This window comes from Amblyomma americanum, chromosome 2 (assembly GCF_052857255.1).
Source record: "Amblyomma americanum isolate KBUSLIRL-KWMA chromosome 2, ASM5285725v1, whole genome shotgun sequence".
Classification (NCBI taxonomy): Eukaryota; Metazoa; Arthropoda; class Arachnida; order Ixodida; family Ixodidae; genus Amblyomma; species Amblyomma americanum.
Window position 1 is genome coordinate 178959192 of NC_135498.1, and position 11079 is coordinate 178970270.

Sequence of the window (11079 nt, forward strand, 5' to 3'; positions counted from 1 at the left end):
GTTCTGTGCCATAGTGTTTGTGGAGAGCCCGTGCACGAGCTCTGCGACGGGGTTCGTGGTGGGTGGGATACGTGTTTTGGGGAAGAGGCTTAATAAGTACATCGCGGTGAATGTGGTGGGGGACCTGTAGCTGTGCGTGATCCGTGGCTGCTATACGGATACCGAGGGTTTGTAGGATGTCTTTTTTTAAGCAAAATTTATTGCCCCAGGGCATCAATGATAGATGAAGGTGTGAGGAATGATGTAGTAGAGATTAAATGAATGGAAAAAGGTTAGCAGATTTGATGAAGTCCTGTAAAGAACGATGGTACGGTCCCGGCGTCCAGGCAATGTATGAAGCAGGGTTGCTTGGTGAAAGGCCTGCTATCATCAGGTGCCGGATCTTTGTAGGCTTGAGAGCTGGGCAGTTCCACAGTAAGTGATGTATGTGGGCTTCAATGCCCTCAGGTTTACATACGGACACCCTGGCCGAGGAAACAAATCTCGGTACTGAGGCCACTTCCGAATGACGGCTGGTGTGAGGGCAACCCCGACCCGGTTTCTCCTAAGCGCAACCTCCTCTGCACGGGTAAGACCACGGGGAGGGTTACCGCACACGGAGGAATGAGAGCACGTGTGCGGCGCCGGAGGAGTTCTTTTCTTGATGAAAGTATGATAAAATTGTCCAAATGAAGGGGCCGAGGCGGTGATAAGTTGTGTAGGATGTGTCTGCCGATGGTGGTTCTCGCGAGACATACGCATTGTTTCTGTCGGTGGACCTCGTAACTTTCCATTTAGGAACGTTTTCGGGCTAAACCGGTTTTCCTCTTTAGTAGGACACCCATACTCTGCTGGCTGTGTTTCTGAAAAGTGGAGTACGTTCCGCTCTATAAGAGACCTTTATTGTTTTTCGTATATACCTGAAAAATTTTATCGCAGTTCCTTAAAGTATAGTGGTGAAATCCTTTTAATTGTGGCCTAGGGCTCTCTACAACTTTGATTTCCAGCTTGATGTTGTAGTCTGGGCGTTGAGTCTTACTGTACTGAACTGGTGGCTTTAATTTTTGCATGAGCGATATCAATATATTCGCTCGAAAACGTCCCTTACTGAGTGCTACCAGCACTTAATGTCATTCCCTCTTCACAGCATTCTTAATACTCTTTTAATTTAAACTTTGCTGTGACAGTAGTATCAACCAGCCCTTGGACTTCTCCGTATCACTCACTATAAGCAAGTACTTTCGGCTTGAATATTTTGTCGGTTTACATACCCGCTGACATCTTACCGGTCCCGGCATTGCTGATCACACATTAGGCAGCCTATTTTACATGAGACATATTTTTTTAATATCACTGTCGCCTGGAATAATTCTCCACTGCTCTGCTCAAACATTATTTTTCAAAACGCAAAAATGTACAAGCTGTGTAATTTTGATTTACCTGGTTATTACTTCAAATCATGACTCCCAAATTATTTAAATTCTTTTTAGTTCTACATTCACTAAATGTTTATTCGTTTGTGCAGGAACAAAAAATTTTTCAATCAGTATAATCTATGTTGGTGCTTGGCCTTCTCACCAGCAGGCGCAAGAAATAACAACTTAAAGTAAAACAAAATAAACGATTGAAATGTCAAATTAAAATTGGCAGAGCATAACGATAGTCACTAATGCGACATTTGAGCGCCGATCTTCACACGGCAGCTGTCACCGCTGGTAGGCAGCTTGTTAGACTGCAGCCACCCACCGGCATCTTTCCGAGGCAGCCACTTTCAAGTTGGCTGCTTAGACAGCCAGTTACAAGGACAACGCAGATGACAACTCCGACGCCGACGATTACGACTACGACGCGGAATGCAGGAACGGGGGCCTCAGTGAAGCTGCGCTCTAAAAAAGACCGCCTAAATGGGACACAACTAATTCTCGTCTTAAACCTGCCAAGTTAAAACGCCGTAAAAATGCAGCGTTGCGCTCCTTTCATTTTACATATCACCAGGGGCGTGTATTGAGCTTTCCTCCTTTACAAGCATTTCGCAATGGCACCAACAAAACAGAGCTTCTCGATTGAGGTCGATGCTCAATGTTTCCAACTCTTTCATTTATTTACACTTTTTCTTTCACATTTCGACACTACGAAAGTCCGCAAAGGTATTCTCTTAACAAGAAACATTTTGCCGTTGGTCTAGACAATATTTATGCTTACCACAGGAACCGAATAATTTGTGACATTTTGTAAGGGCTTGCACGTATAAACAACCTGAATTTTGCAACAGCAATTTTCAGCTGCGAAACAAAAAGAGTTAGGTTTGATCGCTTGCTAGGTTTGTTCTGCTTGTGCGTCATAGTAAGTCTTATAGCCATCGAATCCCCAGAGGAGCTATTCCTCGCGGTTTCTACACAGTCGCATGCGTCTCGTCTACGTAAGGCACCGCCACCGCCGCTTTTGATTTCAAAAGCGCAGGGTAAAAAAGCTATTGTTTGCCATGTGAGAAAAAACAACTTTCTCTCTGGGGACGCATTCAGCACCTACGTGTTGGCAGTTTGCAGCGCAAATGCTCATTTCCTTGGGGAATAATGTTATTGTGATCGCATTTTGAGCACACGTGCGGCATGTTCGCGTTCAAGTGAGAACAACAAGAAAACGCAAGAAATGCTCAGCAAATGTTCAGCAATATATCACGCGTGAAATATGTGCGACCGAAGGATGCAGATTATTACTCAGACGTGGTCTTACGCGCGGGCGAGACGGAGAAAGTGGCGTGATACGTCGATCATTTAATGATGCATCCTGGCAGGTGTGTTGTTCAGCGGGATGAACAAAATTTTTTGTGTCATATCATCAGAGCATAATCGCGTTTTGGAAATCCAGAAAAATTATTCGCCTGTTATTGATGGCCAGCTACGGGTATCTGATCGCAGCCAGGCTCTCACTGTAATGGTTGCAAATTTAGGAAATTATTAAATTTGCAGTTTAGTGACAGGAAGACTAATGAAATTGAATCACATGTTTTCTTACGTCGGCCACTGCTGGTATTTCCGTGCGACAGAAGCCATCTTTATGCGTAAAACTATAATGAGCGTTGGTAGCAGGCTTCATCGTATATTTGTTATTAGGTGAAAAATATGGGCACCTCTATGAAATAACCCCTGAGAAATGTTGTGCATTAGCCTTGCATATGATATAACTTCTCTTGAGGGGAACATAAGTAGAAGCAAGTACTCAACGAAGTGTAGGCCGCAAACGTTTGCTCGGACGCCAGATGCAATAAACCACATCGAAGCCACGAGCACAGAGCTTCTTTTAACATTATAACGCTGGCTGTTCCCGTTTCGCTTCCTCGCAGTGAGCTTCCTCCAATCGCCCAACTTACCTGTTCAGACTGGCAGCGATCACTTACTATTGTTATCATAAAACATTACCTTTCTCAAGTGTTCTCAACGCGCCAGTGTAAAGGAGCTCGTGTCAGCGAAAATCCGGCGTCGGTGTCGTCAGCGTCGTCGTCGTGGTTGACCGTAAGCGAAAAATCCACGAAAAAACTTCAGAGAAGCAACCTAGGAGGCTGGTGAGCTACCTAGGCCACGTAACCTTGTGCCGGCATCACAGCCTGCCCTCCGGATTGTGAGCAAACTGTGCACCGCAGTAACTGGCAGTTATATTAATTATTGGTAGCGAGAGGTTGCCCGTGAAGAGCAACCTGTCTCACAAGCAGCACCGGTGGCAGCACCTTGCATAGCACGGCAGTGGCGCATTGTTCAAACGTTCTACCACTGCTCCACGAGCGGTATGAGGACTCCCAGTGATATACGATGCTGAAGCAGACAATTCTGCATATGTGGGCAAGAACACCCTTAAGGAGGAGCTTAAGTGTCGCATCCATTTTTTTTCTTTCACTGTCGCTGAAGCGGAATACTGCGAGCTGGTGGAAAGCTCTAAAATTTCATATAGAACACGCTATTCATCAAAAATACGGTAGAGTACATGATGTTTAACGTTCCAAAGTGACATGGGCTATCAGGGGCACCGTAGTAGACGACTGTGGGTTAACTTTTGCCACCAGGTGCTTGTTACATGCATTGACGTCGCCCAAGGAAAGGCGTCTTGCACTTCGCCTCTAACTTATGCTTCTGTGGTCGGAATAAAACCCGCAACCTCTGGCTCAGCTATCGAGCGCCCTAACCGCTGAGCCATCCTAGCACAGCTCATCAGAAATACATTCAACAATCAATAATATTCGCTTCAAATAGCGGGTGAATGCTGCATTACTTTAAAGCCGTTCATTAGAACAGGTAATAAGGTTTTATCTTAAGACCACGTCTGAGTAACAATCTGCATCATTCTGTCGCACATATTTCACGCGTGATATATTTGCAGAACATTTGCTGAGCATTTCTTGCGTTTTCTCCTTATTCTCACTTGAACGCAAACATGCAGCAGCACGTGTGCTGAAAACGCGATCACAATAACATTATTCCCCGAGGGAAAGAGCATTTGCGCTGCAAACTGCCAACGCGTAGGTGCTCAATACGTCCCCAGAGACAAAGTTACATTTTCTCACAGCGCAAACAATAGCTTTTTACCCTGCGTTGCTGAAATCAAAGGCGGCGGCGGCCGCGGCGGCTTACGTAGATGAGACGCATGCGACTGTGTGTAGAAACCGCGACGGATAGCTCCTCTGCGGGTTCCATGGCTTCCGCGTACCATGGGTTCCGCCACCCCAAAGCCACTATCGACCATTTCATTTTCCTCGGCCAGGAAGATCCTTTCCCGTGGGGCCTGGAGCACCTTAACGCTTGGGAGGCTTGGAGAACCTACTACGCTCCGAGGACCACTCAGAGCAATCCATCGCTGCAGGCCGGGCTGCCAGCGTCATGAGCCTCCGGGACATGAATGTTTGAGTGCAGTGGGGTCGTGGTGGGGATCAAGGACCTGCGTGCCCTAAACTTCCCTGTTTCAAATAGAGTTCTCACCAGCACCGCCGCCACCATGTTGCTCTCTGTCGGCAAACCAAAAGATAAAACGCTTGGGAGTAAATCAAAAGTATAATAATTGCTTTTTGTAGAAAGTAAATGGTGCGGTAACTGTGTAACTTCTCTGTGTTTACCTCAACCAAGCCGTGAAGGAAGAAAAGGCGGCAGGAAATGAATAGAGAAAGAAGTGCCGTCCAGCAAGCCTAAAGAATTATTTCGACCACCTGGGCATCTTTAACGTCTACTGACGTCGCAACGCACTCGGGCGTCTAGCATTTCGCCTCCATCCAAATGCGGCCACCGCAGTCGGGTTCGAATTCAGGCACTGCAGCTCAGTAGCAGAGCATTCTTACCACTCAGCCCCCGCCGCGGGTGCTTTGGAGGAGCACAAGTTGATGCCGCGACTGAAGGAAGAATAAAAATTTGTGTTTAGGGCTAGTCCACCGCCTTGAGCTGAGCCACAATCACTGCCATGTGCTGCAGAGAAGACTTGAAAGACATGTGAGGATAAAGATTGATAGAGCAGACGGGCGTCACAACAACCGGGCCCACCGAAGCGACGACAGCGAGGGCTTTAGAAACAGATATATCACTGCGGCCAATGAGCGCCCTTTCGCTCCTCTTGAAGTTGTACACTCGGAGGGTGTAAGTCTGAACATGGCAGAATATAAAACCAGAGAGAATTAGGAAATGGACAAGGAGGTCGCAACCTCGTAGGTGCATTCTGCACTCGTGGATATGAGGAGAGATACCTGCTCTGGCAGAGATCGGGTGACGACAAAATTGCTAGCTAACTTGGACGACCAGTTGGGTTGGCTAGCCAGTGTGGCATGCATCATGGCATACGTTGGTCGATGTTGCCATGCCAATTTTTATGGCCAGTTAACATTATACATATCTTGGTATAAGTTGGTCATTATTGCTTGGAACCTGGGATGAGTTCCCAACAAAGTATACGAACTGGGCTTGGCTGCCCAATATTGCCCGACTGATTGCGATGGGCAGCCAGCGCAGCACACACCTTGGGATGCGTTGGTCAATATTCTCCAACCAGTAGCGATCGTTCATAAAAAATGCGCATATAAGGGCATATGTTGTTCAACACTGTCCTGCCTGTTGCGACTGGCTGCCGAAATTGCATACAACCCTGCGTACTTTGGTGAGTATTCTGCCACCAATTTTGATGGGTCGTCGACATCGATCATGGCACTGCTTGGCCTCTACACGTAATGTCGCGCGAGCCAAGCATTGTAATATTCCACTTCATAAAACGTGCAAACTAGACTTTGCCTAGGCTGCAGTGCCCAAAAAGAGAAAAAAACAGCTGAAAATGCACCTTTGAGTTTTGTCGATATATTGGTGGTAGCCAAAAGCGGAGTGCGAGCTCTCAAAGTAAACAGCGCCGAGCCTGTACAGCGCCGGGCGCGGCAGAGCGCTTTGACAGGTGTGTACGAGCCGGTCGCGTTATGCGTATGTACTCGAACCTTTGATGAGGAACTTTTTTTGAGCGTGCGCTGTTTTGTGTAATCTTCGTCAGCGGCGGCCGCACCGTCATCCCCGGACAGAATCTTCCATTCTGTCTCTCCTGATCGCCGGACGCTGGGTTAATTGAGTTTGGTTCAGCCGCCCCCAAGCTCGCGCAAAACGAACGCCGTGTGCGTGCACGCTTTCAAATCACTCTACAGGATGCAGTGCGACCCCTGGTCCCCTCACTGTCCCGAAAAGCGGCCCAATGAGTTGCGGAGTGAACTCGGCGCAACACCCGCGATTTTCGTGCAAAATTGCGGAGCCGTTGCCTCACCTGTGCGAAGTAAGCACCTGCGGTAGAGGCCAATGGCCCGCTGGGTGAGGGGATCCGCAGGAGAGAGGAGCCAACAAGGAGACGCTCTCGACGCATGTACGGGAGAAGACAGAGAACGAATCCATGGGTTCCTGTATTCAGAGAGACAATTTCACGCTTAAAGATTCATTCTTATGCGCTGCCACATAAATTCTGTGGTTTAAGCGGCCAGCATCTTGTGCCCTAAGCGGCGTTCTCCTTGCGACGGGTTAGTTCAGCGTTTTCTGTAACCTATGCAGTCTCCTAGCAAGTTAACTTAATTTTGTCGCAAGAATTTAGACTTGAGTAACTTTGTGATTCTTCGCGCATGGCCCAAAGCCTCTCAACAATTGTTGGCATGCGTTTGGGTCGAGCGGGCACGTCGATATCTTTCGTCTGAGGCAATGTAACAAGTATTTATCCTTAACTTTCAGGTCAGGTGGCGATAAGATTTAAACGTACGATGTGATCCATGATATTCAGCATCCAACCACTCACTTAGCAATCACAAGACCGCCATCGCTGCATTAAACAATTGCAACTCTCAAAATAGAAGAATTCTGAAAATTTGCTCGCACTACAGTCAGCGCACCATCATTCGATCACGTTACACACGCGAAACTGTCCTGTGAGTTTTTATTCACCCCACGCAAACTTTTTACGCTACTGTACGGTGTCTATGTCATTTTGCTTCGCCTCGTAATGCGCTTTAGACAAGATTTATTTGTATACCACTACTGGCGCATTTTGTGCGCTTTGTCTTGCCGTGATCGCTTATATAAGCTCAACCGTTTGAGACCGCAAGCCATCTTCGAGCGTCCCCGGCATGCTTCATGATTGAGTCGGCTTTTAATCCTCTTAGCATTACATGATGTTCACTGCGCGTTTAAGATAAAGTGGAAGAGTTGATAGTCTATAGTTTGTTCCTTCTGTAAGATTACCTTGAATGGTAAGCCTAAGTACTTAAATACTGGAGCGAGGAAAGAGTAAATTTTGAAGCACACTGATATGTTTTCAATAAGGCACCATTACGTATAGTTTTTTACACTCCTAAAAGAACTAGCCAACGAACGGGCTTGCAGATTGCTGGCGCACTTTTTGCGGCCACTGCAAACACAAAGCCAATCGAGTCGCGGCAGCGCTTCGGAAATGGGCGGATTTTGATATGACTGAGCGTGCGTCTTAAGGCGCTAGCTACTGCCATCACGCGATTTTCCCTAGGCGAATATATGAAATATTAGCCACTTAGAGTAAAAACTGAACACCTTTTCAGGATGTAAATATGCTGCAGACTAGGCCTCACGGCTCATAGCAGCACCCAACTAGTCGGTTCACACAACTTTCTAGGGCACTCTTTTTTTAATATCTTGGTTACAGGCTTACCAGGCTTACTTACCAGGCATATCGTAACAGAAATAGTAAGGCTTCTGCCTTCATTTATTCACAAGCGCGCGAACCGCATTTGCTTCTGTAAACTGGGGGTGCGTTCTGATTCTCTAGATGTCCGACAAGAAGTCTAGTGTGACGTCTAGGAAGGCCTCTACATATCCACATATTGGAACTTGTCTACTGGTCATGCCGCCTCGCGGCATAAAAAATGTATCTAAAGCTTGTGAACAGTTATACTGTAATTTTTCTTAAAGTTTGCAATGGCGATTATTAAAAGCGCGTTTTCAACAGTTTTCATTTTTTTGCTGCAATTATTGCGCGCGTAAATCAGACTGGTGGCCGCGCCTATCGGTCAGTCTACTTGTAGCAGACGGTAGTGCCCGCTCTCCAAGACGACGCTAAAGACATGTCATTACTCTGTTATTATCGATGCTGCTGTTTTTCTTGTCCTCAAGAGGATAATGCTCCTCGAACGTGGTCGTCCAGACGGTATTGAAAAACAAAAATTAACACGAAAGACTGTAAACACAAAATTAATATGCGCGAAAGGGGATTCTGCTGCGGAAAAACACATGCGCGCATCAAACATGCTGTCTGCCGGTGGTACTCGGCGACGACGAAAAATCCAAAAACAGCAGCGACCATTACTACTGCGCATACTAAAACCAATTTGCAACATGCCGGTGTGTTTGTTCTGAGACTCTAGAGATAAAAATAATGTGCACGAAAGAGTTGATGCAGTGAATACAGCAACCGAAAAACACATTTGTAAACCGTTACGCCAGCCGTCTTAACGCCAGCGAGGAACTCAACGACAGCGACGAATTTTAATACATAAAATCAAGGCGCTAAGAGCTGGCATCGTCAGATTATAAAAAGACCGTGTAAAAAGACCTACAGCGTCCACTGCTGTAGCAAATCTCTCAACCGCACGATTCTCTCCTGCGTGAATCACTACTAGGAATAGCACGTCCACGAATACTGCTTAATTAGGCAAAAGTTTAAGTATACGAATTAACTTAAAGGAATGAATCACAATTGAAGGCCTATTCATATTCCAGCTGCAGTCTCACACCCGCGATGAGCGCAATTCGCTCCGCGTACGTCTGCTCCACCATCTTTTGACAGGAAGTTAGCCTGCATCGATTTTGACTGCGGTGAAGCAGTCTTATGAGACTGCTTCGTGAGAAATGAAACGCGTCCCAAGATGGCGGCTGTCCGGCTAGATGTCTAAGCAGCCGTCTACTTGCAGGTATATGTAGGTATTGGAGGTTTTGGAGGGGACAGTTCGTTCGGCCGGTATGTTCAGTCCCTGTCTCTCCGGGTGATGTGGCCTTCGGTGGCATGGGTGGGGTGCAGCCCGCTGCAGTCTTTCTTTTTGTCTGTTCCGCCTCTGCGTTTTTTTCTCTCTTATCTCCCTTCCTTTCCTGCATCTGTTCTGTTTCCCCCTTACGTCTTTCTTTTGGCTCCAGTGTCCGGACACCGACACGACCTTTCAAGGGGGTATTTTTTTGGCCCCTTCCGTCATTTTAGACCCTTCCCTTCTGCCTCCGAAGCCCGGCCGCTTCGCTGGTCCCTCTCGGCTGCTCCCTGCTGTCCATGTGAATCCTGACTCCAAGAGCAGGGGCCGATTTCGGCGGATAGGAGACGTCGCTCACCTCCTCTGTATTCAAAGTCGCCTTTGTCAGCCTCCTCTTGACCGGATTACGCTTCACAGCCAATTAAGACGCTCATCTCCTTAGGCGATTCGGTTGTTGTTGCGTTCACAGTGCTCGGCGATGGTGTTGACTTCCGAATTCATTGACCGGACGTTATTCTTGTGCTGCCTGTTTCTCTGATCAAGCTTTTTATCTAGATGCATAGAATTTTGTAAATTACATCCGGGTGTTTCTCGGTGGAGACACGATCCTTGGGTCGCGGTGGAAAGCGGCTGCTCGTTGAAACAGGTTTGAGACACGCAGATATCATGTTTTCGCAAAAAAGTACAAGGATCGTCGTGCTTCTTCAAACTTGTTCTTTTTCATTTTTGCACTGTAAGACTTAACATACATCACCAAGTAGCCGAGCAGTTTTTGTCGCAGAAGATATTTTTTTGTGATTTCCAATTTTCATTCACAATTATTTGCGTCTTGTTTTCAGCGCTGGCAGCTCATCCAGCTAGGGGCCCGCAAGCTGCCAGAGGTTGCGGCCTGTGTTATAAAGGCTATTAAGGGCCATCCCGACCAGCTCAAGTTGAGCAAGAAAGCCTTTATTTTGACAAGGCTCTGCAAAGTAGCTACAGGTGATAATTTTATTTCTAATCCTTACTGCATGTACTAGCTATCCTAGCTACAATTGTCCAAAATGCATTTTGCCAAATCACATTTTCTTTTGCTGTTTGTATCTCCAGATGCCATCACCAAAAAGAACACAGCTCTGCAGGTTTTCTCGGCTTACATTGGCAGGCGGCTGTCTGAAGATTGTCACCGGGTTAGGCGGCCGCAAAAAGCGCATGGCTGAGGTGCTAGCTGCCTGGGATAGCACCTGGGCCTGCCCTCAATGCAGCCGCTCTCTCGTACCCGGGGCCTGCTACAGCAGCGGAGCCTTTGACGAGGCGGTCGAGCCCTGATGAGACCCTACAGGACTAATTAGTCACTTCCGCGCAGCCTCCACTGCCTGCCCAGACCTGCGGCTATTTGTTATGTTTTTAATAAATTTTCAAACATTAAACTTCACTGCTGGTCCACTCACTTTCAATAAGTGTAACACCAGAGTGTGGCATTTACAAACTCATTGCATAGACACTGGATGCCAAAATGAAACATTCGTCATAGATGCATTTGGCAGTGCGAAGCACAGAGTGCATAGTAAGCAATTTTGGGGAACGACTAATGGCACTGGTAGTGAGCGTGCCTGGATGCATGCGCTGACCAACCAGCGGGTGAA